At 40.8% G+C, this 8,946-nt stretch overlaps 1 pseudogene; it reads left to right on the forward strand.

Annotated features, from left to right (window-relative positions):
• The first annotated feature begins 7,556 nt into the window (after positions 1–7,556).
• LOC105005522 overlaps positions 7,557–8,946 on the forward strand; it is a 1,784-nt pseudogene continuing 394 nt past the window's right edge.

Genomic DNA, 8,946 nt, shown 5'->3' on the forward strand with positions numbered 1-8,946 from the left:
ATGTTTACAAAGGATAAAGAGCCAGATTAATTTAAATAGGTGAAGCTACAGGGAGCATTAGTCACAGACATCATTCATTAACAAAAGCCATCTGAAAAAATGAGAATAAAAAGTCTTCAATGGATAGCTGAAATTCATTAAAATATATCTAATCTACAGTCCTTACATAGCAAATCCCAAGGTAAACCTAGTTATAAAATCAAATCTTATTGTACTATTTTTTTAATACTAAACCCCAGGGTAAATTCATTAATAGTTGTAAAATTCAAACTCTAGTGTAAAAGAAAATTATTAAATATGTTGAAAATTAAGTATAAATTTAATAATATGGAATGACATGAGTAACAGAAACGAAATCAAATATTCTGACCATTCCTTTATTTATATATTTTTTCTGTTATTAAAAATAAAAAACAAATTTTATGAATCTCATATTCAGTATTTGTTGTTAAATTAAGTAACACTTCCAAATGAAAACGTTAACCTTAGAACCACTGGGTCTATTATCTATATATAGCCTCTTTTAGTGAATTACAGCAAAACCATAACCACAGAATCTTACATTTGCTGGGTCATTGGATAGGACTCTGAAATCTTTTACTACCAGGATTATTTGTTGCAATGCTCTTAATTATAACTGCACCTAATGTGTTTCAATGCTTCCTGAAAACTAAGATTATCTTTATTTAGGAGCATACCGAAATTTCATACTCAATTATACAGTTTGTTTGTTTGTTTTTTCCTCAGAACACAGATATAGAGTATCTTTAACCTTGTTAAGCCAAGACAATGCAATATTGCTACATTTCCAGAAGGGAAGACAATAGATTTCCATCCATGATGGATGACATTTTAAAATCTCTGTGTCCTCTCAGCCTTCTAAATACATGTGGCTAACAACAGGAAAGAAAAGAGGCAGAGAAGAAATAAAGACTGAGGGAAAGAATTGAGGCAGAATGACAGGCTCATTAAAATGTGCAGAAAGCATCTCAGACTCCCTCGAGAAAGCTGTTATCGTGAAATAATCACATTGACGAACATGGAAAGAGTGGACTCCGGCAGGGGCCTTCTATTGCACCCAAGAAGTTGGTGATTATATCCTGGAAATATGACCTCATGAAAGCCTGGCTGCTTTGTTGCTTAATAGAGTTCACAGAGAATGCTTGTCTCCAAAATGAGATTTCTCCCCTATTCACTGTGCGGCCTGGGCATCTTGACAGGATGAGCAGGGGGCCATTTCTCCTAATCAAGGGAGGGGTGAACCCCTGGGGGCAGAAATTGTAAGCAATCAAGCTCAACTTTTGCAGGAAGAGCTCTTGCCTTCTGCTCAGATGTCAAATGGTCATAAAAGGAGGGATAAGAGAAGCTACTAGAATTTGGTGGAAATAGCATAATAAGTCAGACAGACCCATTTTTCTTAGCAATTATCCCATTTCTCTCTCTGAGGCTGTAAGAAATATTCCTTTGCTGCTTGAGTAACCTAGGTAGACTCCTCAGCTCTTTAAATTGAAATCTTTGTTGGTCATTCCATTTTCTCCCTCTGTTGGTTCAGAAATCTTAAACATAGTTTAATTCGAAAACACAGACAAGGCTTTCTGAATTGTTGCACTGAATGAAGTGTTTCTCCTCTTGATGCAGCTGGACTGTGAGACAATAGAAAGGACAATGGGGCGGGTGGTGGGGGGCAGTAAATGAAATAAGACAGCCCATGTGTGAGGGGGGCCTTTGGAAAACTCCAGTTCTGAGTTTGTAAACAGGGACAACAGTAAACAATCCCCAAAACTAATGGTTTCTGGTTTAACATAATTTATTTTTTAAATGAAAAAGCAAATAGAAAAAAAAAGTACTCTAAGATTCCTTTACTATTTTCTCAACTATTGATTTGTATGTGCTCATACATGTAAATATACATGCATTAAAAAGATCAGAAAATGATATTCTGCTATTAATAATGACTACCTTTAGGATACAGTCAGCTGGAGTGGAATTAGAGGCAGGAGTGAAAACAGATTAACTCTTATTGATCCTGATTATAGTTCTTCCTTGCTTGAAATACTCCCGCAGGAGTGTACTCCTGTATTACCTGTGAAAACTAATCAGTACTTTTAAAAGATGGAAAAAATGTGGTTCATCCACAACAGAATCTGGGTATGGCTGTGAAATAGAATGCTATATAGACTCAAGGATTCCCCTTTAACCAAGAGGACCTCTAAAATGAACATTCCCACCAGGGAGGTTCCATCTGCATAGAAAGTTTCTCTGAGGGTAAGTCAGAGATCCATACATGCTTAAAGACCACAGGTCTTGGATATTTGTTTATCAAAATGAAAGTGTTAGTCACTCAGTTGTGTCTGACTCTTTGCAAACCCATGGACTATATAGCCCACCAGGCTCCTCTGTCCATAGAATTCTCCAGGCAAGAATATTGGAGTGGGTTGCCATTCCCTCCTCCAGGGGATCTTCCCAACCCAGGAACTGAATTCGAGTCTCCTGCATTGCAGGCAGATTCTTTACCATCTGAGCCATAATCAAATAATATTTTCTCAGGAAGCTCCCAAAATGTTCCCAAGACAATATTACAAGAGATCTTCAAGTGGCTTCTAACTCTGTTAATTGCATGCCAACCCCATTGAAATATGAAAATTTAGGACAATTTTGACTGACAGACATGGTGTGATTTCCCTGCTGTGGGTTATACACCCTGTGTATTAGAGATCTAAGAGAAGACTCATTAGAACTGTCATGTTTCTTCATACCAAAACTTTGACAGTCTTCAGTGTGGGCCCTATATGTTGAGTAGTCCAGGGGATTAACACACACACTTTCTAACATAAGACTAAAAAGCTGCCTACTGAATCTCCTAGAGTACTTGGAAACACAAGTTAAGAAACCAGCTGAAAATATTGGTGATTGTGGGTTTTCAGCCTGAGAATTAAGCTCCAGATTTTAGTGCACCCTGGAGTCCGTAACGTCCTGCGGATATTTTTGTTTGTTACAGGCCTGCGTTACACCAGCAATGCAGTGTTGGGTGGCAAGAAAGACAGGAAACATTCCTAACCAAAGCCAGGCATCCAAGGTTCTCACATCATCCTCTTGCCAATTTCAAGGGGCAAATTCATACCATGCATGCCCTGTGCAGCTTCTAGAACAGAGGGACAAATTGTCCCAAATGTTTAAAATCCTTTTAGCTGAATCCATTATACGAATATCTGACAATTATGAACTAAGTCTCATTTAGTATGCTCGGATGCTCTCACTTAAGGCAATAATTACTGAAAAGAATGAGTTGTATAAACCTCTTTCCCAGCATGTTGGTTGACAGGACACCCCACTGGCTATAATGCAACCCTCAGGCAGAGCTTTTTATATTCAATGTTGAAAAATTATCCCTTGTACATGGCAGATTGAGAATTTTCACTGTCAATCTTGCTTTCCACTCAGCTACATTTCCATTTCACAGAACATCTTGGATCTAACTCAGGGAGGTCCCTAAAAATATAGAGCAAGAATAAATCCAAAAAGAGGAACAAAGTCTGATGACAAGAACCTCTCTGCTAGATCAATGACAGGAAAATCTCCTTTCAGTGAAAATTCTTTCAAAGGGTGACTTTCAAAACTCTAAGGTGATGCCCTTCATTCAGGGCAAAAATATCAAGAGCAGAGGGGGTTGGGAGGATTTCACTTCCAGGACAAGAACTGTGTTTGCACTACATCAGGGGTCACACTGCAGAAATACATAGAGTTTAAAGCTGCAAGGTACTGTTACAGGTCATCTGTAACAGTCTGGATACATCTGTAACAATCTGACCCAGTGTGGATATTTCCATCCAAACGGAAATTCATACTCCGTGTGATTACTCTTCATAATGTATCATTCACAGCCTCCTGAAAGGCATCTTCAGTGTTGGGCAGCTGTCACCCCATTTTCTTAATCATGAGCCACAACTTGCAGCCTTTTAATTTCTACCCATTTTCCCCTCCAGAGCCACATAACCCAGCTGATTTTGAGCTATAAACTTCCCCGGCTAAGCTATCTAATCACATTCTTTTTGCGTACGTGCTCTGCTGCTGCTGCTGCTGCTAAGTCGCTTCAAGTCGTGTCCAACTCTGTGCGACACCATAGACAGCAGCCCACCAGGCTCCCCCCGTCCCTGGGATTCTCCAGGCAAGAACACTGGAGTGGGTTGCCATTTCCTTCTCCAATGCATGAAAGTGAAAAGTGAAAGTGAAGTCGCTCAGTTGTGTCCAACTTTTTGTAACCCCATGGACTATAGCCTCCCTGGCTCTTCTATCCATGGAATTTTCAAGGCAAGAATACTGGAGTGGGTTGCTATTTCCTTCTCCAGGGGATCTTTCCAATCCAGGGATCGAACCCGCAACTGCGTCTCCTGCATTAGCAGGTGGATTCCATAAAATCACGTAACTCCCCCTTAAAAATGTTTTAATTCGTGGTATTGTTTAATGTGGAATAAGTTAAAAGCAATTTTAAATGACTTTCATTTTTTTATATTGTTAAATATTCTATTAGAAAGTTTATTTTATTATCCTCATGAATATCTAGTAAACATGTAAAAATAAATTCTTATTTTTTCTTGTTTTTCAAGTCCTATAAACTAGGTAATTTACTTTAATCATGCAAGAAAATGCATTTAGATTGTACTGGGTATACATATGCATGGTTTGGTGAAAGACTGAATCTTGAACTAAAGATTAAATTTTAAATACCTGTTTCAGTTAAGAAGTGTGGTTATTTAGGCACTTGGGATACAATGATTAAGAGTATGCAGAGTCAGTCCCCACCTCTGAGATTCTGATTCATGTTCTCAGGAATAAGTCTCTAGAGTTGTGTTTTGTTAAATCCACTCAGGAGATTCAACTGCACACCAGGCTGACACCACCAGTAGTTGGTAATTGGAGGGTGTCTACACTGAACCAACTGCAGATTTAAATTATTCATACAGTATATTTGCAATACCTATATCTGACAAGGAACCCATATCCAGAATATACAAAGAATTCTTACAGAAATTTTTAAATGAGACAGGCACAGTTAGAAAATTTGCAAAATCCTCCATGGACCTAAAAGCGAATATCCGAATGGCCAATAAAAAGGGTCACCACTTCATTAGTCATCACAGGAATGCAATTTAAAGAGCATTGTAATAACACCTCATACCCACCAGAATGGCTTAAATGAATAAGCCAGACAACACCAAGTCCTATTCTAGAATGAAGAATAACTGGAATTTTCATCTGCTGTTGATGGAAACATAAATCTTCGGAAGTCAGTTTGAAAGCATCAGATAGAGCTGACTGGATCTATATCCTGCAGCAATTCCTCTTCTGTGAGTATGTATCTTCCTCTCTGGGTACATATTTTCACCATAAAACACATGGAATAATATTATGTACTATTTGTAATAGCCAAAAACTGCAAATAACTCAGTCCCTCGGCAGTAAAAAGGATAAATAAACTGAAGTGTATTAATTTATGGGGATACTATATAGCAATGAGAATGAACAAACTATTACTGCATCCAAAAACATGAGTGAATCTCACAATGTTGAGCAGATGTAAGACAGAAAAAGAGTATGTTCTGTGACGGTTAAATTTTATGAAATTCAAAAACAAGCAAAATACATCTTATAGTGTCAGAAGTAGAGACAGTGGTTAGCCCTGGGGGAGAGAGTGACTGGGAGAGGGCCTAAGAGAGGTCTCTGCACTGTTGGTTAGATCTGGGGGTTTTATTTTGGGGCTGGATATATGGGTTTGCTCATTTTTTGGAAATTCACACTTAGGATCTTACGTTTCTCTGAAGGTAGTCACAGTTCAAAAACATTGTTTGATGACTCCTAATAGTAAAAATAATAGCCCAGGTGGGAAGACTGTAGCTATCCAGCTGCTTCATCTGTGACCAGCCGGGTAAGCTCAGTTCAGGAGGATACTGGTGCCTCTTCCAATTCCACTTTGCTCATAACAAAGCTGATCCCATGGATCCCTGTTTCCTATAGCTCTTCCTCAATTGCTTCAAAATCTGACCCTCAAATGACCCTCAAATCCCAATACGAAGGCATTTTATTGTTTCAGAGTTTGTATGTTACCAAGATGGGAAATTCAGTACGATCACCGTAAAGAGGAAATGATAGATCATGAAGACAGAATTGAAGGAGGAATTGGAAGATAGATTGTGAAGGATATTTTACACCATAATAAGGAAAGTTTATTCTTTATGGTTGGCAGTGAGAAGACTATAGGAATCCCTAAGCAAGGTAATGAGATAATTGGATTTCTTTTGAATTTATTGACTATAGTAATAAAGCTATGGATTAAATAATAATTATACCATTTAGAAGGAAATTTGGTCAATGAGCTATATTATGCCATACAGCACAATATTTAAGCATAAAGAAGACTTGGATTTAAGTTCTTACTCTGCAATTAGTTATGTAACCTTGGTCCCCTCACATTTAAGCATCTTCTATACAATAGCACCCTCCAGTGCTCTTGCCTGGAAAGTCCCATGGATGGAGGAGCCTGGTAGGCTGCAGTCCATGGGGTCGAGAAGAGTCAGACACGACGGAGTGACTTCACTTTCACTTTTCACTTTCATGCATTGGAGAAGGAAATGGCAACCTACTCCAGTGTTCTTGCCTGGAGAATCCCAGGAACGAGGTAGCCTGATGGGCTGCCGTCTATGGGGTCGCACAGAGTCAGACATGACTGAAGCGACTTAGCAGCAGCAGCATACAATAGCACCTGGTTCATAATGTTGACTTGAAGGTTAATTAAATGAGAAACTAGACGCAAACAGGTAGCAATGAATAATTTTGGTATTTGTTAGTCATCAAACATTTGAGATACTCATTGTCACATCCAATATATGATGTTTAGGGTTATCATTAGTACAGCAATGCTGTTCAACTTCAACCCATGCTGTCCATCAAAATGATTCATGAAGTTTCTGAAAATATATCTGTTGAGGTCCCATCTCAAGATTCGGATTCAATGATTTTGCAGGGGCCCTAAACATCTCCATGTACTTTAGATTCCACAGATATTCCACAGATGTACAGTCACGGTCACAAGAATACTTAATTAGTATGTGGGAGATTAAACACTACTTTCAGATCCCCTGGAGAAGGAAATGACAACCCACTCCACTATTCTTGCCTGGAGAATCCCATGGACAGAGGAGCCTGGTAGGCTATGGTCTATGGGGTTGCAAAGAGTTGGACACAACTGAGTAACTAACACACTTCAGATTCATTAGTGATATGTTTTGTATATATATACCATAAATAACATAGCAGTTGGCTTAGAGTTTATGTCTCTGTATCTCAGCTTCCATAATCACAGCTTGAAGAAATATGAATAGTATTTTTGTTCAAAAGAAATACCATGTCAGAGGCAGACCTGTAGCTTAATATAATAACACATGCATGTAATACCAGGAAAGTTAAGGCATGCTCAAAGAAAGGGATCCAGGTGAGGTGGTGAAACAGCACCTATACAGGGTAGTCCATAATTCACACACACAGATGAGTCAGAGGTCAAGATGTTGCGGTCAGTCAGGAACCAAGAAGAAAAGCAGAAATCAGTGCCTGCCTGGAGGATCAGAGCAAAGAGAAGGCGAGTGAGAGACAAGGAGACATGGATGAACTGAAGATTCCCAAAGCTGGAAGGCAAGGTAGATGGTCAAAAGCCAGGCAGATCAGCAGGAACCAGATTACTTATAAGTAAGATGAGCAGAACACATACCAGGTGTGAGCAAAAAGGAGAGCTGGCAGGAAGCCTCCTATATTCTTCCTGTTGCAGCAGGAACAAATCTAGGCTTGAAGGTGAAAGCAAGTGAACGCATGAACATAGAGGAGGCAAAGTTTATGGAAGCAGGAATAACACAAAATCTCTGATGAATAACACTAGACATCTACAGAGATGCAAAAATATGGAGAGATGCTCTTAGCATTCAGTACTACTAAAACAAATTTATATTCAAGAAGCTATTACATATGACAAAATATATCAGAGTAATGTAATTTAAAAAGAAAAATGGACCCCCACGCTCCCCCAGGGTGCGCCAGCAGCCGCCCAAGAGTGATCCCCCCCTACTCCCCTGGGGGCAGGAAGCTGCAGATGAGCCCACTGTGTGGCCGCCATGGGGGAAGCGAGGGTTCCCAATCCCACCTCCCCTCCTAAGTGAAGGAGCTGAGGCCCCAAGACTAGTGGAGAAAGGAACCCAGCCAGCAAGCTCACGCCGAGTGCACAGACATGCGGGGCTCTGGGTGCCGGGTGTCCCTGCACCATCGTGAAAGTGAAAGTCGCTCAGTCTTGTCCAACTCTTTGCGACCCCATGGGCTTCTCCAGGCCATGGAATTTTCCAGGCCAGAATACTGGAGTGGGTAGCCTTTCCCTACTCCAGGGGGTCTTCCCAACCCAGGGTCAAACCCAGGCCTCTCTCATTGCAGGCGGATCCTTTACCAGCTGAGCCACAGGGAAGCCCAAGGATACTGGAGTGGGTAGCCTATCCCTTCTCCAGCAGATCTTCCTGAGCTAGGAATCGAACAGGGGTCTCCTGCATTGCAGGCAGATTCTTTACCAACTGAGCTATCAGGGAAGCTGCATTGTGGTAGCCGATAGCAAAGATGAGGAACCTGAAGTCTTCATCAGGGACTCCTTGGTCCAGCTCAGGGACCAGTGGGGAAATCTGGCAGGAGCTCTTTTCCCCTCTGCACGCACTTACCTTTGGCATTGGCTGTGACAGCACGCAGCATGGGCTGTGGAATCGGGAGAAGGAGAACACAGAGCTGGAACACCTCCGCCCCTAGACGGCGGTGGTCTGGGTAGGTACCAACAACCATGGGCGCACCACAGAGCAGGTAGGTGGCTGGCGGCATCAAGGCCGTAGTGCAACTGGTGAACGCAGCGGCAGCCCCAGGCCTGGGCTC

This window comes from Bison bison, unplaced genomic scaffold (assembly GCF_000754665.1).
Source record: "Bison bison bison isolate TAMUID 2011002044 unplaced genomic scaffold, Bison_UMD1.0 scf7180017864491, whole genome shotgun sequence".
In the NCBI taxonomy this organism is placed as follows: domain Eukaryota; kingdom Metazoa; phylum Chordata; class Mammalia; order Artiodactyla; family Bovidae; genus Bison; species Bison bison.